The sequence below is a fragment of the Gossypium arboreum genome, chromosome 2, assembly GCF_025698485.1.
Source record: "Gossypium arboreum isolate Shixiya-1 chromosome 2, ASM2569848v2, whole genome shotgun sequence".
In the NCBI taxonomy this organism is placed as follows: Eukaryota; Viridiplantae; Streptophyta; class Magnoliopsida; order Malvales; family Malvaceae; genus Gossypium; species Gossypium arboreum.
The window spans coordinates 37,589,632-37,615,385 of record NC_069071.1 but is presented as its reverse complement, the minus strand read 5'-3'; positions in this window follow the sequence as shown (position 1 = coordinate 37,615,385).

Sequence of the window (25,754 nt, the reverse complement as noted above, 5' to 3'; positions counted from 1 at the left end):
TCCAGCAACACCAAATGAAAATATACTTCATGGATCTAAGGTAGAACGAAGAAAGGAACTCATAAATATCAAGGTGTAAGCATCTACCATTGTTCATCTAGATTTAGCATGAAACATAACCTTCACCCTTATTAATCTCCATAGCCGAAAACCTTACTCAATCCAAAATCAAAATTTCAACGTGGGTTACCAAAAATAACTTGATAACTCACTCAATATCAACTAAAATTTCAAGGACTAGCATAAACTTTCTTACCTTAATATTCACCTAAGATGGCCGATTGCTTCATCCCCTTCTTCCTCTTTTCAATTCGGCCAAGAAGAACCAAAGAATGAAGCCTTTTTTTTTCTCTTCTAGTTTAGGCAAAATGGGGGAGCAAGGATGAAACAACTTTGGTTTCTCCTCCCACTCCCCACATATTTTATTATTCTTAACACAGCATGTTGTCATAAACTTTTCATAATATGTTTTACCCATCACAATTTGTCTATCCACCTTGTCATGGCCGCCACTACTATTTAAGGGGAAAATTGACATGCAAGTCCACCTTTATGATTATATGCACTAATAGATCCTTATAGATTAACCTATCACATTTCAAAAGTGTCACACATAAGTCCTATTAACTAAATTCACGTGCAATTAACTAAATCAAGCTTAAAACTTTCACACATTCATATTCACATATTTTAGACAATAAATATCATATTCAAATAATTTAGTGATTCGGTTTAGCGGTCCGAAACCGCTTCCGACTAGGGTCACTTTAGGGTCATCACATCTTTGTTGTCTCAAATTCAAGTCTTTTGTGACATCAAGTATTTAAGACTTTGTGATCGGTATATACTCGAACTTTTCACCATACAAATAATGTCGCCAAATCTTCAAAGCAAACACCACTGCAGCCAATTCCAAATCGTGAGTAGGAAAATTCCTCTCATGAGGTTTTAACTGCCTCGAAGCATAAGCCACCACTTTTCCTTCTTGCATGAGTACACACCCCAAACCATTTAGAGAAGCATCACTATACACCACAAATTCTTTACCTGATTCGGGTTGTATCAACACTGGTGCTTCAGTTAATAACTTTTTCAATTCTTCAAAACTCTGTTGACATTCTTCCGTCCATTCAAATTTAACATCCTATCGGAGTAGTCTAGTCATAGGAGCAGCAATTATAGAAAATTCATTTACGAACCGCCAATGATACCCAGCTAGCCCCAAGAAACTCCTAACATCAGTTACATTTTTCGGTGGTTTCCAATCAACAATGGCTGAAATTTTACTAGGATCAACCCGTATACCATCACCTGAAACAATATTGTGACAGCCCTAAAGTGACCCTAGTCGTAAAGCGGTTTCGGGACAACTAAACCGAGTCACCAAATTATTTGAATATGATATCTATTGTCTAAAATATGTGATTATGAATGTGTGAAAGTTTTAAGCTTCGATTTAGTAAATTGCATGTGAAATTAGTCGATAGGACTTATGTGTGACACTTTCGAAATGTAATAGGTAAATCTATAAGGATCTATTAGTGCACGTAATCAAAGGGTGGACTTGCATGTCAATTTCCCTTTTTATTTGCTAGTGGCCGCCATGACAAAGGATGATGGGCAAAACATGTCATAAAACATGTTGTGACAATGGTGTATGTTAGGAAAAATAAAATGAGTATGGGTAATAAAGAAATGGAAGAAAAAAAAAAGAATGGTGTGAGTGTCCCCCCCCCATTGCCGTGAGTTGAGGGAAAGAAAAAGAAAAAAAATTTGTTCATCCTTTTTTCATTTCTTTGGGCCGAAAATTCTAAGGAAGAAGGAAGGAGTTCTTGCTTCATGTTTGGTTTGGAAGAGGATTAGGAGGAGGTTTGGCCATACTTGTATCTAGATTAAGGTATGTTTGAGGTTGTGCCATGAGATTCATGCATGTTTTTAGTTGCTAGCTTGAGTCCTAATTAGCCCTGTAACATCCCGAACCCGAGACCGTCGCCGGAGTCGAACACGAGGTGTTAACAGACTTCAAACCACTTATTGAGAATTTCCCAGACAAGCTGCCAATCTGTGTACTAGTAGCTTCAAAAATCATATCTTGATTTTTACAACTCGAAAATCAGTTTCGTAATTTTTCCCTGAAACTAGACTTATATTTCCATCTACACATTTTTTTCTAGAATTTTTGGTCAAGCCAATTAGTACAGTTTATTAGTTAAAGTCTCCCCTGTTGCAGGGATCGACTACACTGACCTTTGTGCGTTACGAATTGTATATCTCCCTGTACAGGGCTTCAATACTGATTCCGTTTGTTTCTATAGAAACTAGACTCAGAGAGGAATCTACACATATATGGCATGACTCCTAATTATCTCTGGTTAATTTACAATGATTTTCCAAAGTCGGAACACGGGATCCAGAAACTGTTCTGGCCCTGTTTCACGAGAACTTTAATATCTCTTAAAATACAGCTCATATGGTCGTTTTGTTTCATCCATATGAAAGTAGACCCATCAAGCTTCGAGTACGTAATTGTTTTAGCTATTAATTCCACTTCTACTATTTTTAGTGATTTTTTGATCTCATATCACTGCTGCTGTCCGCAACAGTTACTGCAGTAGACTATGCCAATTTCATGAATCCTTCCTTAGCCTTACTACTCATCCATCATACGTGACACAAATTATGGCCACCTTATCAAAATTAAGGTTTCTAAGACTCGTGGCTATAGATTCTAGCATCCCACTCAAACGACCACATAGGCCATTTTCACATGGCTTAAAGTTTACAACCCAAAATTTAACAAAACAAAATAGCTCATACATGCCAAATGTTCTCCTAAGTCGACTAAGAAGACAATACCAAAATTGCTCGGTGTGATGACTTCGTTGTGATTCTGAACACCCAAAAGGAGACGAGCCCAAGGAACCTAAAATGGGTGACAAGAAAACACCGAGTGAGTTTATAACTCAGTAAGTCATAAGCATTCCACAACCATCCATTAATACAATTATCATAAATGAAATAATGAAACAAGGCCAAATGTTCCAGCCATACCGAACTATACCATAGTTCCTTAGATCTTCGGATCAATCTCTTACCAAGTCATACATTTACATTTCATATACTGTTCAATAGGATATTTGAAGCAATTTCCATACATCATTTCATTTCGCAACAATCATGCAATCAAATGAACTTTCATCTATTCCACGATACCTTATTTACGGGAATGCAATTGAGATCATCACATAGATTTAAATCTTACCAACTCCACCCCGAGCATGAACATAGCATCTATTAGCCATGAACTCAAGGTACTTACTCTTTCCGCTGTCCATACTCATCTCGATAAAGTCACGCCCATATAAATGTTCAATCGGAGATATGTGTAGAGTTCGCACACATAGTGCTTAATACTCAATCACGCACACTTAGTGCCATATGATTCAAGCCCGCACACATAGTGCCATATAGTCCAAACTCGCACACTTAGTGCCGTACATTACAAGCTCGCACACTCAGTGCCAATCTCGCCACCGTACACATCTATTTCTCGCACACTTAGTGTCGAAGCAAACTTCCTACACATTTCACTATCTCTTTTACGCTCAACATTATCATCTTTTCATACACATACATTTGTATATATTTCATCTCATTAAACACAAATGCATAGATATTACAATCATTTAAGCAATATCAAATATATGCTTAATGACTTACCTTGTGTTGGGTAAAATAGTCCAAGTCGGCTACTCGATGACCTTCGCCTTTCCCTTGCTTGATTCTCCTTCTTTAACTCCTTGAGCTTAATCAATAAATCAACTAGTTTAACCATCTCGCTAAACATTCATAATTCAATTACACATGCATATGTATGTTTGTATATTCGCAACCATCCTCACTTATTACCCATTTTGTCAACAATCTAAGCCAAGATAAGGCTTCAATATGGTTGCCTCTAACCGAATACATGCTCACCAATTTCCTTCATGTGGCGAATATGCATGTCCATGTTGAGGCCATTTATGCACTTATTACCACACAAAACAGCATACATTTTACTAACTAGTACCTTTCCATATTGTAACTCAATACACATCTATCATTTCCTTCATAACCAAAACATCATCATAAGTAAGTATATACCTTAAGATAGTATATACGTCATACCAATACATCATGCTCAAACATATATACATATATGTATGCTAGAGCCAATCTCAAGTTGATTGTAACTAAACATGAATATGATTTCAAACACAAATCTTACTCTCCATGCATGGAGCATAAATCACACTTGGGGATGCACCATGGCCGAATACATCACAACACCATAATTTTGGTCATGATTACACAAAGAACTTAGTATATCATTCAAAAATGCTCAAAGAAAATCTAAGAGTCCTCAATCCACCATCACATGTATCATCATCAAGCTTCATATTTAACATGCAATGGCATTAACTCAAAATCCACCTTGGCCAAATACCATCCCCATGATATAACAAAGATTTGAACCATGGGCTAATAAGAACATCAAGTTAACAACCAAAACATGCATGAATCTCATGGCACAACATCAAACATACCTTAATCTTGATGCAAATATAGCCAAACCTCTTCCTAATCCTCTTCCAACCCAAGCATGAAGCAAAATTCCTCCCTTCCCCTCTAGTATTTTCGGTCAAGAGAGAATGAAATGGATGAGCAAAATTTTTTTCTTTTCTTTTCTTCCATGTACTACGGCAATGGGGGGTTTCACCACACACACACATTTTTTTTCTTTACTACCCATGCTTATTTGTTTATTGTTTCCCCCTAATGCACCAACAAAACATGTTTCATGACATGTTTAGCCCATACTCCCTTGTCATGGCCGGCCATCACTTGTAAAAAGGGGGTATTTGACATGCAAGGCCATTGTTTTGCATGCATGCTTTAATTAGTCATCATACATTTCCCCATCATACTTTCAAAGTTTTCTACTAGGTCCTTTCTAGTGAAATTCACATTTATAACTCTAAATTAAAGCATCAAAATGTCACACATGAGTTAACACATATTATAGGCATCAAAATAAATATCAAATTATTTTTATGCCTCGGTTTTGTGGTCTCGAAACCACATTCCGACTAGGGTCGTTTTAAGGCTGTCACAACTCTCCCCCACTTAAGAAATTTTCGTCCCCGAAAATCTTACCGGTAAATAGGTTTGGGTATCGCTTCTTCATAGAGTTCTCGGGTTCCCAAGTAGCTTCTTCCATCCCGTGTTTGAGCCATAACACTTTTACTAATGGAACCCTTTTGTTTCGCAACTCCTTCACTTCACGAGCTAGGATACGAATCGGTTCTTCTTCATAACTCATATCGGCTTGAATTTTAACCTCGATGGACTAATTACGTGCGACGGATCGGACCTATAGCGTCAAGCATCGAAACATGAATGACGCCGTGAATCTTTTCAAGTTCGGGGGCAAAATCAAACGATACGCGAATCGGACCGACTCGTTCGGATATCTCATATGGCCCGATGAACCTCGGCTCAATTTGCCTTTACGGCCAAATCGAGTATCTTTTTCCAAGGCGAAACTTTAAGAAACACTTTATCTCCCACTTGATACTCAATGTCTTTTCGTTTCAGATCCGCTGCACGACTTTCGACGATCGGAGGCTATCTTGATTTTCACGGATTACTTTTACTTTCTGCTCAAAGATCTTTAATCAAATCCACTCCAAAAATTTTGTTCTCACCGAGCTCGGTCCAAAACAATGGTGTACGGCATTTACGCCGTACAAGGCCTCGAAGGCGCCATCTTAATACTTGATTGAAAACTATTGTTGTGTTTAATTCAATCAAAGGTAAGTACCGCTCCCATGAACCATCGAACTCGAGGATGCAACATCTCAACATATCCTCAAGTATCCGAATTATCCGCCGGATTGACCATCGGTTTGGGGTGAAAAGCGGTCTGAAATGCAACTTGGTACCTAAAGCTTCTTGCAATCTCTTCCAAAATCGCGAGGTGAACCTCGGATCTCTATCCGACACCACGTAAATCAAGACTCAATGTAATCTCACAACTGAGAAACATACAATTCAGCTAGTTTATCCAATGAAAAATCCAGACGCACGGGATAAAGTGAGCCGACTTAGTCATCTATCAACAACAACCCAAATCGCATCCTTCTTGCTCACGACAATGGCGGTCCGGACACAAAGTCCATTGTGACTCGATCCCATTTCCACTCTGTATCGTAATCGGTCAAGTAATCCTCAAGGCACTTGATGTTCCGCTTTCACTTGTTGACATATTAAACATCTCAAACAAAGTCGAAGATGTCTCGCTTCATAACATGCCACCAAAACCGCTGCTTCAAATCGTTGTACATCTTCGTTACTCCCGGGTGGATTGCCATTCGCTACAATGGGCTTCGCTAGAATCATTGAAATAAGTTCAATTCTTTGGAACACACAGACGACTCGAACCTCAAACAATCGTCATCACCAATATGAAACTCGATTCCTTGTTCGAACACACTCACCCGTTTTGCAACCAACTCATCATCAACTTTCGAGCTTCACGAATTTGATGAGTCAACAATGGTTTGGCCTTTAATTCGCTACTAACACATTGTCGGGTAGAATAGACAAGTGTACATTCATTGCTCGTAAAGCAAATAAAGGATTTCCGGCTTAAGGCGTCCGCAACCACATTAGCCTTTCCCGTGATAATCAATGACAAGCTCATAATCTTTTAACAACTCGAGCCAATGTCTTTGTCGCAGATTTAAGTCTCTTTGAGTCATCAAATATTTGAGACTTTTGTGATCCAAATACACATGGCACTTCTCACCAAATAAGTAATGTCGCCATATCTTTTAAGGTAATACGATGGCGACCAATTCGAGATCATGGGTCGGATAATTTTTCTCATGTGGCTTTAATTGTCTCGACGCGTAGGCCACAACTCGACCTTCTTGCATTAATAAGCAACCTAACCCAAGTAGGGAGGCGCCACTATAAATCACAAACTCTTTGCCGATTCGAGCTGCACTAAAACCGAGCTTAGTTAAATGAGTTTTCAATTGATCGAAACTTTTCTCGACACTTTTCCGTCCATTCAAACTTGACATCCTTCAAGCAAGTTTACGTCATGGGTGTGGCTATCATCGAGAATCCTTTTACAAACCGTCGGTAGTAACCGCAAGTCCCAAAAGCTCGAACCTCAAGAATATTTCTGAGGCTTCCAGTTAAGTATAGTTGAAATTTTACTCGGTCGACTCAATACCGATGCAGATACCACATGACCCAAGAAGCTAACTCTCTTAACCGTAACTCACACTTTGCGAACTTAGCATATAAATCGCTATCCCGTAAAATTTGCAACACTAATCTCGGTGTTCGCATGTTCGGTCTCATCTCTTGAATAGACCAAGATGTTGTCAATGAAAACCACTACTGAACCGATCCAAATATGATCCAAGATCCGATTCATCAAATCCATAAATACCGTAGGGCATTAGTGAGCCCAAACGGCATCACTAAGAATTCGAGTGACCATATCTCGCTCAAGGCGTTTTGGGTATATCCGAATCTCGGATTCATGAATCGATAATAGCCCGATCTCAAATCTATTTTTGAAAACACCGAGGTTCTTCATTGATCGAACAAATCATCGATACGCTGTGATACGGATATTTTTCTTTATTGTCACTTTATTAAGTTGACGATAGTCGATGCACAACCTCATGGTTCCATCCTTCTTTTCACAAACAACACTTTGGTGCACCCCAAGGTGAAAAACTCGGCGAGCAAAGCCTCTATCCACCAACTCTTGCAACCGAGCCTTCAACTCCTTTAATTCCATTGGTGCCATACGACACGGAGCTATCGAAATCGGTGTGGTCCTGTACAAGCTCAATACCAAACTCTATCTCCGAACAGTGGCAAACCCGATAATTCTTGGGAAAAACATCCGGTATTCACAAACCACCAAGCATGCACTCGGGTTTTATTTCTAACTCCTTATCATCAAGTACATACGCAAGGTATGCTTTCACCCTTTTCTTACATATTTCGGGCCAACATTGATGATATTACGGTGGCAACCCCTTCAAGTCCGTAGACTCAACTCGGATCATCTCGTTATTTGCATCTCAATTCAATAGTCTTGCTTTTGCAATTCACAACCGCATCATGCACGGTCAACCAATCCAACCCAAGAATAACATCAAATTCATCGAACGGCAAAAGCATCAAGTCTGCCGGAAAACAGAACCTCGAATGACTAGGGGCATTTCTTACACACTTTGTCGACCAAAGACGTAACGACCCAAGGGATTTGACACCGAATTACGAACTCAAGAGACTCAACGGTAGAGTCTTTTTCGATGCTAAGGTTTCACATACATATGAATGAGTAGAGCCGTGGTCAATCAATGCAATCACACTAGTATCAAAGAGAGTGAAAGTACCGGTGATAACGTCTGGGAGGATGCCTCCTCTCGTGCGCGGATAGCATATGCTCTAGCAGAGCACGAGTCTCGAATCGAACAACAGATCGAGACCCCTCTCGATTACCACCCTACCTCCCGAAATCCTCGGGGTCTACCTCTAGCCATCGTCCCACTAGATCTTGCACCTTGCATCTTATTCTTCTCATCTAGCTCCGTGCAATCTCTAATGAAGTGGTCCTCGAACCGCATCCATAACAGCCCTATTAATGCATTTACCCCAACATTCACCTATGTGTCGCCTTCCACATTGGGGGCATTCGGGCTTTTCTTGATGATTATTGCCCACACTAGCTACCGAGGTAGCTCGTGAGTCCATCGATGGTCGTGCTTTCAATGGAAATCCCACACGCCTCGACTTATTTGTGTCCTCTCGAACTTCTTTACTGGTAGAAAATGGAGCCTTGCTCGTCGATCTTTTACGATAATCTCTAGCTTCAAATTCAGCCTTCCTCTTCTCCTTTCCCAGCTCTTCCGCCTTGCAGTGCTCGTTCAACTAGTGTTACAAATTCTTTTATCTCCAAAATACCCACCACTAGCTTTAACTCTTCATTCAATCCTCTTCAAATCTTTTGCACATAGCAACCTCATCAGCCACACACTCCCGAGCATACCGACTAAGTCTTACGAACTCATGTTCATATTGAGACATCGTCATCGACCTTGCTTGAGCTCCAAGAATTCCTTACGCTTTTGATCGATGAACCGTTGACTAATGTATTTCTTTTGAAATTCGTTTGGAAGAAATCCCAAGTAACTTGTTCCTTTGGGACTATGGAAATTAAGGTCCTCCACCAATAGTAGGTGAGTCTCGCAACAAGGATATAGCACACTTAAGACATTCATCGGTGTGCATGACAGTTCATCAAACACTCTAATGGTGTTATCAAGCGAACTCAACCCTTTCAAAGATAAATCAAGAACTATGGCCTTAAACTCCTCGGCCCCACGCTTCCTAATCAAGTCCATAGGTGGTTTACTCAGCCTCACAGGATTAGCAACTGATGGCATTATGGGCTCTTGGGGTGGATTATTTAAATTTGGAAATGGTTGGACAATAGGATTGGTTCGGGCATATTGCGCGACCCACTCATTCATCATGGTGAAGAAGGCTTGTTTCGCCCTTCATCTTGATTATTCGCGGATGATCGAGGCTCAACAGGCGGTGTCCCTTTGCAGAGCAGCCGCTACACTTTCAACGTCATCCGCCAAGGGTCTCTCTACCCGGTTCCATTTGCTAATCAAAACAAAAATTTCAACCGTCGAAGTCATCACATTTTAAGCACTAACACATTGGCATGTATAGCTAGACTCACACGCGCTACGGTAGTCCTAGAACCGACTAAACCATAGCTCTGATACCAATAAAATTGTAACACCCCAAACCCGAGACCGTCGCCGGAGTCGAACACGAGGTGTTAACAGACTTCAAACCACTTATTGAGAATTTCCCAGACAAGCTGCCAATCTGTGTACTAGTCGCTTCAAAAATCATATCTTGATTTTTACAACTCGAAAATCAGTTTCGTAATTTTTCCCTGAAGCTAGACTCATATGTCCATCTACAGTTTTTTTGCTAGAATTTTTGGTCAAGCCAATTAGTACAGTTTATTAGTTAAAGTCTCCAATGTTGCAGGGATCGACTACACTGACCTTTGTGTGTTACGAATTGTATATCTCCCTGTACAGGGCTTCAATACTGATGCCGTTTATTTCTATAGAAACTAGACTCAGAGAGGAATCTACACATATATGGCATGACTCCTAATTATCTCTGGTTAATTTACAATGATTTTCCAAAGTCGGAACAGGGGATCCAGAAACTGTTCTGGCCCTGTTTCACGAGAACTTTAATATCTCTTAAAATACAGCTCATATGGTCGTTTTGTTTCATCCATATGAAAATAGACCCATCAAGCTTCGAGTACGTAATTTTTTAGCTATTAATTCCACTTCTACTATTTTTAGTGATTTTTCGATCTCATATCACTGCTGCTGTCCGCAACAGTTACTGCAGTAGACTATGCCAATTTCATGAATCCTTCCTTAGCCTTACTACTCATCCATCATACGTGACACAAATTATGGCCACCTTATCAAAATTAAGGTTTCTAAGACTCGTGGCTATAGATTCTAGCATCCCACTCAAGCGACTACATAGGCCATTTTCACATGGCTTAAAGTTTACAACCCAAAATTTAACAAAACAAAATAGCTCATACATGCCAAATGTTCTCCTAAGTCGACTAAGAAGTCAATACCAAAATTGCTCACGGTGTGATGACTTCGTTGTGATTCTGAACACCCAAAAGGAGACGAGCCCAAGGAACCTAAAATGGGTGACAAGAAAACACCGAGTGAGTTTATAACTCAGTAAGTCATAAGCATTCCACAACCATCCATTAATACAATTATCATAAAATGAAATAATGAAACAAGGCCAAATGTTCCAGCCATACCGAACTATACCATAGTTCCTTAGATCTTTCGGATCAATCTCTTACCAAGTCATACATTTACATTTCATATACTGTTCAATAGGATATTTGAAGCAATTTCCATACATCATTTCATTTCCGCAACAATCATGCAATCAAATGAACTTTCATCTATTCCACGATACCTTATTTACGGGAATGCAATTGAGATCATCACATAGATTTAAATCTTACCAACTCCACCCCGAGCATGAACATAGCATCTATTAGCCATGAACTCAAGGTACTTACTCTTTCCGCTGTCCATACTCATCTCGATAAAGTCACGCCTCCATATAAATGTTCAATCGGAGATATGTGTAGAGTTCGCACACATAGTGCTTAATACTCAATCACGCACACTTAGTGCCATATGATTCAAGCCCTTTTACATAGTGCCATATAGTCCAAACTCGCACACTTAGTGTCGTACATTACAAGCTCGCACACTCATTGCCAATCTCAAATCCTTGTACACATCTATTTCTCGCACACTTAGTGCCGAAGCAAACTTCCTACACATTTCACTATCTCTTTTCGTTCAACATTATCATCTTTTCATACACATACATTTGTATATATTTCATCTCATTAAACACAATTGCATAGATATTACAATCATTTAAGCAATATCAAATATATGCTTAATGACTTACCTTGTGTTGGGTAAAATAGTCCAAGTCGGCTACTCGATGACCTTCGCCTTTCCCTTGCTTGATTCTCCTTCTTTAACTCCTTGAGCTTAATCAATAAATCAACTAGTTTAACCATCTCGCTAAACATTCATAATTCAATTACACATGCATATGTATGTTTGTATATTCGCAACCATCCTCACTTATTACCCATTTTGTCAACAATCTAAGCCAAGATAAGGCTTCAATATGGTTGCCTCTAACCGAATACATGCTCACCAATTTCCCTTCATGTGGCGAATATGCATGTCCATGTTGAGGCCATTTATGCACTTATTACCACACAAAACAGCATACATTTTACTAACTAATACCTTTGCATATTGTAACTCAATACACATCTATCATTTCCTTCATAACCAAACATCATCATAAGTAAGTATATACCTTAAGATAGTATATCGTCATACCAATACATCATGCTCAAACATATATACATATATGTATGCTAGAGCGAATCTCAAGTTGATTGTAACTAAACATGAACATGATTTGAAACACAAATCTTACTCTCCATGCAAAGAGCATAAATCACACTTGGGGATGCACCATGGCGAATACATCACAACACCATAATTTTGGTCATGATTACACAAAGAACTTAGTATATCATTCAAAAATGCTCAAAGAAAATCTAAGAGTCCTCAATCCACCATCACATGTATCATCATCAAGCTTCATATTTAACATGCAATGGCATTAACTCAAAATCCACCTTGGCCAAATACCATCCCCATGATATAACAAAGATTTGAACCATGGGCTAATAAGAACATCAAGTTAACAACCAAAAACATGCATGAATCTCATGGCACAACATCAAACATACCTTAATCTTGATGCAAATATAGCCAAACCTCTTCCTAATCCTCTTCCAACCCAAGCATGAAGCAAAATTCCTCCCTTCCCCTCTAGTATTTTCGGTCAAGAGAGAATGAAATGGATGAGCAAAATTTTTTTCTTTTCTTTTCTTCCATGTACGGCAATGGGGGGGTTTCACTCACACACACACATTTTTTTTTCTTTACTACCCATGCTTATTTGTTTATTGTTTCCCCCTAATGCACCAACAAAACATGTTTCATGACATGTTTAGCCCATACTCCCTTGTCATGGCCGGCCATCACTTGTAAAAGGGGTATTTGACATGCAAGGCCATTGTTTTGCATGCATGCTTTAATTAATCATCATACATTTCCCCATCATACTTTCAAAGTTTTCTACTAGGTCCTTTCTAGTGAAATTCACATTTATAACTCTAAATTAAAGCATCAAAATGTCACACATGAGTTAACACATATTATAGGCATCAAAATAAATATCAAATTATTTTTATGCCTCGGTTTTGTGGTCCCAAAACCACATTCCGACTAGGGTCGTTTTAAGGCTGTCACAAGCCCATGGTTCAAAACTTTGCTATGTCATGGGGATGATATTCGGCCAAGGTGGATTTTGTGTTAATGCCATTGCATGCTAAATATGAAGCTTGTTAATGATACATGTGATGGTGGATTGATGACTCTTGGATTTTCCTTTTAGCATTTTTGAGTGAGACATTAAGTTCTTTGTTTAACCATGACCAAAATTGAAATGGTATGGTGTTGTGATGTATTCGCCATGGTATATCCATAAGTATGATTTATGCTTATTGCATGGTAGGTAAGATTTGTGTTTTGGATTTATGTTCATGTTTAGTTATAATCAACTTTGAGATTCGGCTCTTGCACATATATATATATATATATATATGTTTGCACATAACAATTGGTATGACATATACAATATCTGTAACACCCGAACCGAGACCGTTGCGGATTGTCGGACACGAGTTAACAATAAAACCACTTATGGCGCCGACCAATTTGACATTTCAGGCAAGCTGGAAAACTGCATCGCTATAAGCCTTAAAAGCGTATCTCGAGTTTCACAACTCGGAAACTGATTCCATAAATTTTCCTGAATTTAGACTCATATATCCATCCATGGATTTATTTCTAAATTTTGGTCCCTTAATTGGTACACTTTATTAGTTAAAGTCACCCATGTTACAGGGTCGAATACACTGACCTTCGCGCGTTACAACTTGAATATCTCTCTGTACAGGGTTTCAATACTGATTCCGTTTGTTTCTAATGAAACTAGACTCAAAAAGGAATCTGCACATATAAGGCATGACTTCTAATTCATTCTGGATAATTTATGGTAAATTTTCAAAGTCACGACAGGGGACCCAGAAACCGTTCTGGCCATGTCTCACGAGAACTTTAATATCTCTCGGTATACTGTTCATATTATCGTTTTGTTACTTTCATATGAAAATAGACTCGTCAAGGTTCGATTGCATAATTTATTCACTAATTAACACCATTCCTAAAAATTTTGGTGATTTTCCACATCCACGTCACTGCAGCTGGCAGCATCTGTTTTAAGGTAGGCTTTACCTATATTGTAGTTCCCATGGACCAACTATAGTCTAGTCATACTTAGGTCCAACATATGATCATATTTAGCCATTCCAATGGCTGATCATGTGACCAACTCTCTCATTCAAACCATAATCACATCATGAAACCAAATATAATTACAAACCACATATGGTCAAATTCCATCGCCACTTTTACGAACCATTTTCACATGGCACACACATATACATCACAAGTACTTAAAAACAACGAGAGTAGTCCTATACATGCCATATCAAAACTCAACTAAAGGAGTACCAAAAGGGCTTTGATAGTGTGGTTGACTTCAACTTCTATGATCCCGAATCCGATAAGCTAACGAGCAAAATCTATAAGCAGAGAAACAAAAAGCGGAGTAAGCAATTTATGCTTAGTAAGTTTAGAGCCATATATACACACAACCAAAGCATAGCATTCAAGTAGCTAAACAATAATTCATATGCACAATTTCTCAAAGACATGCTTACTTCACAATCCCAACTCTTATATTCATACACAAATAACGGCCTAGTTAATGCCGATAGCTCATTTATCATTAGGCGAATATTCATACGCACTTACTCATAGTGTGCAAGCACACACAAAAACATACCTTGTTGTTGGGAATTTCACAAGTGCATTAACTGAAAATTTCCAGCAACAAGGTATATGTTTTATTGAATGCAGCAATAGTTCTTTGAGAATGTTGGTAGAACGTGTCTAACTTAATATGATCAAGTGACTTCTATTCATAGACAAATTTAGAACATGTATCACAGATGCCATATTTAGGTCTGAATTCGATGCAATAATTCAAATTGTTGTGATCAGTTGACAATTGTTAATTCCAGTGCGATGTAAATTGCTTTATTAACGGTATCTGAGACGATTGAATTATTTATGGTATCAGCTACGGTTTAGTCGATCCTAGGACTACCGTGATATGTTTTGGGTCTAGCTATACATGCCATTAAGTGATAATTGATAGTGTGGTTATTTACGACATTTTGAAATTTGTGTTTGTTTATAGCCATGGATCCGATCCCAACCGAGCAATAGCTGATAATGTGGAGAGTGTGGCGCTGCTCCCGCAAGGGACAGCGCCGGCGGACTCTCAACCTATTGCTAGCAATCCGAATGATGAGGCTAAGCAAGCCTTTTATAGCGTGATGAATGATTGGTTCAACCAATACATTCGAACTAACACTACATTCCACAACCTCCATTCCCGACTAATGCAACCCCGCACCTACAATACCTCCGATGGCCCGACCAAATAAGGTCAAGTAAGCCCCGATCGTGAATTGAAAACATGGGGCTACTGAATTTAAAGCTACGGATAGCGATGATGCGAGCAAGCTGAATTTTGGTTGGACAACACTATCCGGGTGCTCGATGAGCTATCATGTACACCGATGAATGCTTAAAGTGTACTATCTCCTTTACTGCGATTCCGCCTACTATTGGTGGAGTACTCGACTTCTGTTGTGCCTAGGGAGCACGTAACTTGGGAGTTCTTTCTAACCGAGTTAGAAAGAAGTATATCGATCGAGATTTATGGATCAAAAGCGGAAGGAATTTCTTGAACTTAAACAAGGTTCCATGTGATTCTGACTCTGAGCGAAATTTGTGAGGCTTAGCGATGCATGTGAATGCATTTCTTGAAGCTGTGATGTGTGGCGCGAAGATGGGTGAATGATGATATAAAGTGGTATGTTGGCATTTTGGAAATCCAGAGTTTGTGGCTCTTGTCGGCGGCGTGCAAAGCCGAGGAGCTCGATATGGAGAAAAGAAAAGCTGAAGTGGGAGCAAGGGAGTTTAAGTAAGAGGTCTTCGGGAAGCCCTTCCCAGATCATCAAAGAAATTTAGAGATGGCTTAGGCGGTCTAGAACACTTCGGGCTTTTCTAGGCGAGACCGCGATCGGCCCCCTATGGGCCTTGAGTCACTTGATCGCCGGTGTTGGCAATGATCGTCGAGACGAGCAGTGCCAATATTGTGGCAAATGGCATTACGGGAGTTGTAGATTCCGTGACCGCTCTGTTACAAGTGCGGATCGATCGATCATTTCATTAAGGATTGCCCGAGTTTATCTGAACAAAGCGTAAATCAAAGTGGGAACCCGGGTGCTACCACAACTCAAGGTAGGCCACCTAGAAATATGGGCAATGCTAGTGGCGGTCGGAGAGGATCTAGAGATGCTACCATCGGATCCAGAGGCTCGTGCTCTGCTAGGACTTATGCCATACGTGCACGTGAGTATGCTTCCTCGTCGGATGTTATTACGGTACTTTTACTCTCCTTTACACTAATGTGATTGCTTTGATTGACCTGGTCCTACTCATTCTTATATATCGAAACCTTAGCATCCGATAAGACTTTGCCCATTGAGTCTCTTGAGTTTGTAATTCGGTGTCAAACCCTCGGGTCATTACGTGCTTGTCAACAAAGTGTGTAAGAAAAGTCCCTAGTATTCCAAGGTTCTTGTTTTCGGCGGACTTGATGCTTTTGCCGTTCGGCGAATTGACGTTATTCTTGGTTTGGATTGGTTGACCATGCGATGCGGTTGTAAATTGCAAAAGCAAGACTATTGATGCGAGGTGCGCAAATAACGAGATAATTCGGGATGAGTCTCACGGACTTAAAGGGTTGCCGGTTTATAATATCGGCAATGTTGGCCCGAAATATGTAAGAAAAGGGTGCGAAGCGTACCTTGCGTATGTGCTCAATGTCAAGGAGTCGAAAAAGAAACCCGAATACGTGCGGTGGTTTGTGAATACCGGATGTTTTCCACGAAGAATTGCGGGTTTACCACTGTTGGGAAATAGAATTTGGCATCAATTGGTACTGGTACCACTCCAATTCGATAGCTCGTATCGTATGGCACCAATGGAATTAAAGGAGTTGAAAGCTTCGGTTGCAAGAATTGGTGGATAGAGGTTTTGCTCGCCGAGTTTCTCGCCTTGGGGTGCGCCGGTGTTGTTTGTGAAAAGAAGGATGGAACCATGAGGTTGTGCATCGACTATCGTCGACAATAAGCGGCGATAAAGAACAAATATCCGTTACAGCGTATCGACGATTTGTTCGATCAAGCGAAGAACTTCGGTGTTCTCGAAAATAGATTTGAGATCGGGCTATTATCAATTCTGAATTGAGATTGAGCGTACCCAAGGCGCCTTGAGCGAGATATGGTCACTACGAGTTCCTAGTGATGCCGTTTGGGCTTACTAATGCCCTGCGGTATTTATGGATTTAATGAATCGAATCTTGAGACCATATTTGGATCGGTTCGTAGTCGTGTTCATTGATGACATCTTGGTCTATTCAAGAAATGAGACCGAACATCTTTGAACACACGAGGTTAGTCTTTGCAAATTTTACGGAATAAGCAATTATATGCTAAGTTGACAAGTGTGAGTTACGGTTAAGAGGTTAGCTTCTTGGGGCATGTGATATACGCATCGGGTATTCGAGTCGACCGAACAAAATTTCAGCCATACTTAGCTGGAAGCCTCAGAAATATTACCGAGGTTCGAGTTTTTTGAAATTGGCGGTTATTCAAACAATTTGTGAAAGGTTTCTCAATGATAGCCACGCCAATGACGGCTTCTCCAAAAGGATGTTAAGTTGAATGGATGGAGAAATGTTAGAAAAGTTTCGATCAGCTGAAAACTTATTTGGTGAAGCCCCAATTCTAGTGCAACCCGAATCGGGCAAAGAGTTTGTCATTTATAGTGGCGCATCCCTACTTGGGTTGGGTTGCGTATTGATGCAAGAAAGGCGAGTTGTGGCCTATCGTCGAGACAATTAAAGCCACATGAGAAAAATTATCCGACCCATGATCTCGAATTGGTGCCATCGTATTCGCCTTAAAGATATGGCGATATTACTTATTTGGTGAGAAGTGCCATGTGTATTGGGATCACAAAAGTCTCAAATATTTGATGACCCAAAGAGACTTAAATCTGCGACAAAGGCGTTCGCTCGAGTTGTTAAAAGATTATGAGCTAAATCGTTGATTATCACCGGGAAAGGCTAATGTGGTTGCGGATGCCTTAAGTAAGTAAATCATTATTAAGCTTTCTGACGATGAATGTGCACTTATGCATTCGATCCGACAATGTGTTAGTAGCTGAATTGAAAGCCAAACCATTATTGATACATCAAATTCATGAAGCTCGAGAAAGTCAGCGATGAGTTGGCTACAAAGCAAATTTGAGTGTGTTCGAACAAGGACTCGGAGTTTCAAATCGATGATGACGATTGTTTGAGGTTCAAAGGTCGTCGTGTGTTCCAAAGAATTGAACTTATTTCGATAATTCGAGCGAAGCCCATTATAGCCGAATGGCAATCCACGGGAGTCGAAGATGTACAACGATTTGAAGCGTCGGTTTTGGTGACATGGTATGAAGCGAGACATCTCAGACTTTGTTTTGAGATGTTTAATATGTCAACAAGTGAAAGCGGAACATCAAGTGCCTTGAGGATTACTTGACCGATCACGATACTCGGTGGAAATGGGATCGAGTCACAATAGACTTTGTATCCGGACGCCATTGTCGACAAGTAAGAAGGATGCGATTTGGGTCGTTGTAGATAGATTGACTAAGTCGGCTCACTTTGTCCCGTCGTGCGGGTTTTCAATGGACAAACTAGTCGAATTATGCGTTTCTCAGTTGTGAGATTACAGGGTGCCTATTTCCATCGTGTCGGATAGAGATCCGAGATTTACCTCGCGATTTTGGAAGAAGTTGCAAGAAGCTTTGGGTACCAAGTTGCATTTCAGACCGCCTTTCACCCCCAAACCGGTGGTCAATCCGGCGGATAATTGAGATACTTGAGGATATGTTAAGATGTTGCACCCTCGAGTTCGATGGTTTATGGGAGCGGTATTTGCCTTTGATTGAATTAAGCTTACAACAATAGTTTTCAATCAAGTATTAAGATGGCACCCTACGAGGCTTTATGCGATTCGTAAATGCCGTGCGCCATTGTTTTGGTGAGCTCGATGAAAGCAAAATTTTGGGGTGGATTTGATTAGAGATCTTTGAGCAGAAAGTGAAAGTAATCCGTGAAAGTCGAAGATAGCCTCCGATCGTCGAGAAGTCGATGCAGGGTGCGAAGCGAAAAGACATCGAGTATCGGTGGGAGATAAAGTGTTTCTCAAGGTTTCGCTTTGGGAAAAAGATACTCGATTCGGTAGTAAGGGCAAGTTGAGCCGAGGTTCATTGGGCCATATGAGATATCCGGCGAGTCGGTCGGTGGCATATCATCGATTTTGCCCCCGAACTCGAAAAGATTCACGATGTCTTTCATGTTTGATGCTTGACGCTATAGATCGATCCATCATGCGTGATTAGTCCATCGAGGTTGAAATTCAAGCCAATATGAGTTATGAGGAAGAACCGATTCGTATCCTATCACGTGAAGTGAAAGAGTTGCGAAACAAGCGGGTTCGCTAGTGAAAGTGTTATGGCTCAAACACGAGATAGAAAAAGCTACTTGGGAAGCGAGAACTCTATGAAAAGCGATACCCAACCCTATTTACGGTAAGATTTTGGGGCGAAAATTTCTTAAGTGGGGAGAGTTGTGACTCAAAATTGACCCTAGTCGGGATGTGGTTTGGGACCACAAAATCGAGGCATAAAATAATTTAAAATTTATTTTGATGCCTATGATATGTGTTAATTTGTGTGTGACATTTTGATGTTTCGATTTAGTGTTATAAATGTGAATTTCACTAGAAAGGACCTAGTAGTGAACTTTGAAAGTATGATGGGGAAATGTGTGATGACTAGTTGCTCATGCATGCAAAAATAAAGGATTTGCATGTCAAATTTCCCCCAACATGAAGTGGCCGGCCATGGCAAGAGAGGATGGGCAAAACATGTCATGAAACATGTTTTGTTGGTGCATTAGGGAGAAATAATAATCAAAGGTGTATGGGTAAGAAAAGAATGAAAAAAAAAATGTGTGTGAGTGTGGTATTCCCCCCATTCTTAGTGAGTTGTAGAGAAAGAAAGAAAAATTTTGTTCATCCTTTCTTTGAGCCAAAACTAAGGAAGAAGGAGGATTTTTGCTCCATTTTTTGTTTGGAAGAGATCTAGAAGGAGATTTTGGCTATACTTGCATCAAGATTAAGGTATGTATGAGGTTGTGTCATGAGATTCATGCATGTTTTAGTTGCTAACTTGATGTTCATGTTAGCCATGGTTCAAATCCTTGTTATGCCATGGAAATGGTATTTGGCCAAGGTTGTTATTGTGTTGAAGCCATTGCATGCTAAATGTGAAGCTTGCTAATGATGCATGCAATGATGGATTGACTACTCTTGAAATTTCTTTGTAGCAATCTTGAGTAAGACATTGAATTCTTTGTTTAACCATGGCCAGAAGTTGAAAGAGTATGGTTGTGATGTATTGACCATGGTGCATTCATGAGCATGATTTATGCTTGTTACTTGATTGGTAAAATTTGTGTTTGGATGGGTATGAACCCCTTGAGATTGACCTTGCACCTATATGTGTATACATGTTTGCACATGATGTATTGGCATGACATATATACTATTTCAAGGTATATATTTGCTTGTGATGATGTTTGGTTATGAAGTACATGAGAGATGTGTATTGAGCTACAATATGTGTCGTTAGTTAGTAAAATGCATGCTGTTTTGTGTGGTATTAAGTGCATAATTGGCCTCAACATGGACATGCATATTCGACCACATGAGGGGAAATTGGTGTGCATGCATTCGGTTAGAGGCAAGCATATTGATGCCTATTCTTGGCTTAGAAAATTGGCTAAGAGGAATATTAACTAATGTGTTGAGTTCGATTAGTGATTTCGTACATATGTGACTTTGATGCCTAATGAGCATATATATTGGCTAGGTATCTTGAATTCCTCTTCGATGCTCAAATGATAAAACCAATTTATTTGTTAAATTAAGCTCAAGAGCAAAGGGAGCTAAATCCGATAAGGGAAGGAAAAAGTCGTCGAATAGCCGTCGAAATCGTTCGACCACGTCCGAGGTAAGTTTTGATGTCGAAACTTAGATTTTGATTCGATTGAATGAAGTAATGAGCAATCAATTTGTGCCTTTGTATGTGGACATTGAGCGAAATGATATTTTTGCGAAGGGAATTGTGCATAAAAGTTGTGTTATGAAATTGAAACAAAGATGTGTATGAATGTTCGAGTGATATCGGGCTAAGCGAAGGCAATTGTGCAAATTGTGATACGGGCTAAGCCCAAAGGCAATTGTGCGAGTTATGATATCGAGCTAAGCAGAAGGCAATTGTGCAAATTGTGATATCGGGTTAAGTCCGAAGGCCTTTGTGCGGGTTACCATAGCAGGGCTATGTCCGAAGGCATTTGAGCAGTAGCTATATCCGGATAAACTCCGAAGGTATGTGATTCGAGAACTTTGAACTTGCTGGAAATGTCAAATTGGTCGGTGCCATAAGTGGTTTTGGCTTGTTAACCCCTCGTGTCCGACACCGGCAACGGTCTCGGGTTCGGGGTGTTACAATATCTCAAGGTATATATTTATATATGATGGTGTTTCGGTTATGGAGTACATGATGGATGCGTATTGAGTTATAATATGTAATGCATTAGTTAGTAAAAGCTATGCCATTTGTGTGTGGTATTGAGTATATAATTGGCCTCAACATAGACATGCATAATCGGCCACATGAATGAGTACATAGGTTGATGTGTTGTTAAACCATAGGTAAGCATATTGAAGGCTTTATCTTGACTTAGAAAATTGGCTAAGGAGAGTATTAACTAATGTGTTGAGTTTGATTCATGATTTCGTACATATGTGACTTTAATGTCTAATGAATATATGTGGGCTAAGTACCTTGAGTTCCTCTTTTGATGCTCAAATGATTAAATCAATTTATTTGTTAAATTAAGCTCAAGAGCAAGGGAACTAAATCCGATAAAGGGAAGGAAAAAGTGGTCGAATAGCCATCAGAATCGTTCGACAACATCCGAGGTAAGTTTTTGAGTAATGGAACTTAAATTATGGTTCGGTTAGATTATGTTTTAAATAAATCAAAATCATGCTCTTGTATGTGGCTATTGAGCCGAAATTGTAAATGCGATAAGTGTCTTGTGTTTGAGCTTTGGTAATGAAAATGAAATATGAATGTGTCATGATTTATTGATATATGAGCATGGTTACTCGAATGATATCCGGGCTAAGTCCCGAAGGCTTTTGTGCTAAGCGACTACATCCGGACTAAGATCCGAAGGCATTTGTGCTAGTAACTATATCCGGGCTAAGTCCCGAAGGCATTTATGCTAGTGACCATATCCGGGCTAAGACCCGAAGGCCTTGGGCGAGTGGTTATATCGGCTAAACCCGAAGATGCTTGATTTGGGAATGAGCGATCTTCTGTAAAATTTAAATTAATATTTCGTAAAATCCGGTGATGAGGTATGTTTCGTGTGTGCTTTGAATTAGTTGATCCCTTACAAATCTGTATTCGCTCAGTCAATAAATGAGCTACCGGCCTTTGGCTAAGTTGATCTTTTGTGTATGAACATAAGGGTTGGTAATGTGACGTAAGTATGATATTGAGAATTTGTGCATATGAAATTATCCGTTTAGCTATATGAATGCTATACTTTTGTTGTCTTTGGAATCCCTTGCTCAAAACTTACTAAGCATAAATTGCTTACTCCGTTTCTTTGTTTCTCTGTTTTATAGATTTTGGCTCGTCATTATCGGACTCGGGATTTTTGGAAGTGAAGTCTCCCACACTATCAAAGCCCCTTTTGGTACAATTTTGATTGAACTTTGAAATGGCATGTATAGGACTACCCTTTTGTTGTTGGTCATGTACCCATGGATTTTGTGTAAATTTGGATAGCCATGCGAAAATGGCTTATATCGTTTTATCATAGTACTATAATCGTTTTGTATGTTGATCATTAAGAGGTATGGAAATGTTTGGAAACGATTAGCCATTGGAATGGTTAATCATGATCATACTTTGTGCTATGTATGCAAAAAGGGCTAATTGAATCATGGAAATTATGAAATAGGTAAAGTCTACCTCAAAGGCAGATGCTGACAGCAGCAGTGATGTGGATGTGAAAAATCACTAAAAATAGTAAGAATGGAATTAAATAGTGAATAAATTATGTAAATTAACCTTGATGAATCTACTTTCATATGGAAGAAACGAAACGGTCATATGAGTTGTATGTTAAGAGATATTTAGGTTTTCGTGAAACAGGGCCAGAACAGTTTCTGGATTCCCTGTTCCGACTTTGGAAATTCATTATAAATTAACCAGAGATAATTAGGAGTCATGCCATATATTTATAGATTCCTCTTTGAGTCTAGTTTCTATAGAAACAAATGGCATCAGTATTGAAGCCCTGTACAGGGAGATATACAAGTCGTAATGCATGAAGGTCAGTGTAGTCAAACCCTGAAACAGGGGAGACTTTAACTAATAAACTGTACTAATTGGCTCGACCAAAAATTTTAGAAAAAAATCTGTAGATGGACATATGAGTCTAGTTTCAGGGAAAAATTACGAAACTGATTTTCAAGTTTTGAAACTCAAGATATGATTTTTAAGGCGACAGTGATGCAGTAACCAGCTTGTCTGGAAATTTTTAAATGAATTTGTGAAAATAATTAAGTTAAGTGCATGACGCACCTTGTGTTCGACTACAGTAGCGGACTCAGTGCGGGTGTTACAAATATGACCCAAAAATCCAACTTCCCGGAGCCAAAATTCACTTTTACTAAACTTAGCATACAGCTGCTTATCTCTTAAAGTTTGCAAAACTATCCTCAAATGCCCAGCATGCTCTGTCTCATCTTTTGAATAAATTAAAATATCATCTATAAACACCACAACAAATCTGTCCAAATATGGCCGAAATATGCGATTCATTAAATCCATAAACACAGCAGGAGCATTTGTCAACCCGAATGGCATAACTAAAAATTCATAATGACCGTACCTTGTTCTAAAAGCAGTTTTAGGCACATCTGACTCTTTTACTCGCAGTTGATAATACCCAGATCTCAAGTCAATCTTTGAAAACCATGTCGCTCCTTTTAGCTGATCAGAAAAATCATCAATTCTCGGCAATGGATACTTGTTTTTGATTGTCACCTTGTTTAACTGCCGATAATCAACACATAATCTCATAGAACCATCCTTCTTTTTCACAAATAACACGGGAGCACCCCAAGGTGAAAAACTTGGTCTCACAAAGCCTTTATCAGTCAACTCTTGCAACTGCGACTTTAATTCTTTCAACTCTGTTGGTGCCATTCTATATGGAGCAATCGAGATCGGAGCTGTTCCTTGTATCAAATCTATACCAAATTCTACTTCCCTGACTGGAGGCAAACCGGCAATTCTTACGGAAATCGTCGCAAATTCACACACTGGCAAGCCTTGATTCAACTTTCTTTTCAACTTTCTTTTCAACTTCTTTTGTATTAATTACATACGCCAAATAAGCTTCATAACCCTTTCTCAAATATCTCTGAGCCGACATTGAAGAAATCATACTAAATATTGCCTCGATTTATGCGGTTCAACCCGCAAATTTCACCACTTTCACATTTTAATTCTATAACCTTTTCTTTGCAATTTACTATAGCATCATGCAATGTCAACCAATCCATACCCAAAATAACATCAAATTCATCAAGCGGCAACAACATCAAGTCGGCGAAAGTAATGACCCGAATCATTAAAGGGCATTTCTTGCATACTTTATCAACTATCATGCATTTGCCTAACGGGTTCGATACTCTAATCATAAATTTTGTGTTCTCAACGGTATATTCATACTAGACACCAGTTTCATGCATACATATGAATGAGTAGAACCAGGATCAATCAAAGCAATAACATTAGTATCATAAAGAGAAAATGTACGGTAATCACATCAGGTAAGGAAGCATCTTCACCGCGCTTTAATAGCATAGGTTCTAGCGAGCTCTTCCTTGGATCTAACTGCTGCATCTCTGGCTACATTCTTACTGCTTGTTTCACTTCCAGCTTTTCTCGGATACCTTCCCCTCGAGTCTGCACCACTAGATTTTACATTCTGAAATTTTTCTTTCTCAACGCTCTCTGGGTAGTCTCTATGTAACACCCCGAACCCGTGACCGTCGCCGGTGTCGGACACGAGGGGTTAACGGGCCAAATCCTCTCAAAGTACCAACCAATTTGGCATTTCCAGACAGGCTGGAAAACTGCATCACTGTCGCCTTAAAAATCATATCTCGAGTTCCAAAACTCGGAAACTGATTCCGTAAATTTTCCCTGAATTTATACTCATATATCCATCCATGGATTTATTTCTAGAATTTTTGGTCGGGCCAATTGGTACAGTTTATTAGTTAAAGTCACCCATGTTACAGGGGTCGACTACACTGACCTTCGTGCGTTACAACTTGAATATCTCTCTGTACAGGGCTTTAATACTGGTGTAAATTGTTTCTAATGAAACTAGACTCAAAATGGAATCTGCAAATATAAGGCATGACTTCTAATTCTTTCTGGATAATTTATAGTAAATTTTCAAAGTCGCGACAGGGGACCCAGAAACCGTTCCGGCCCTGTCTCACGAGA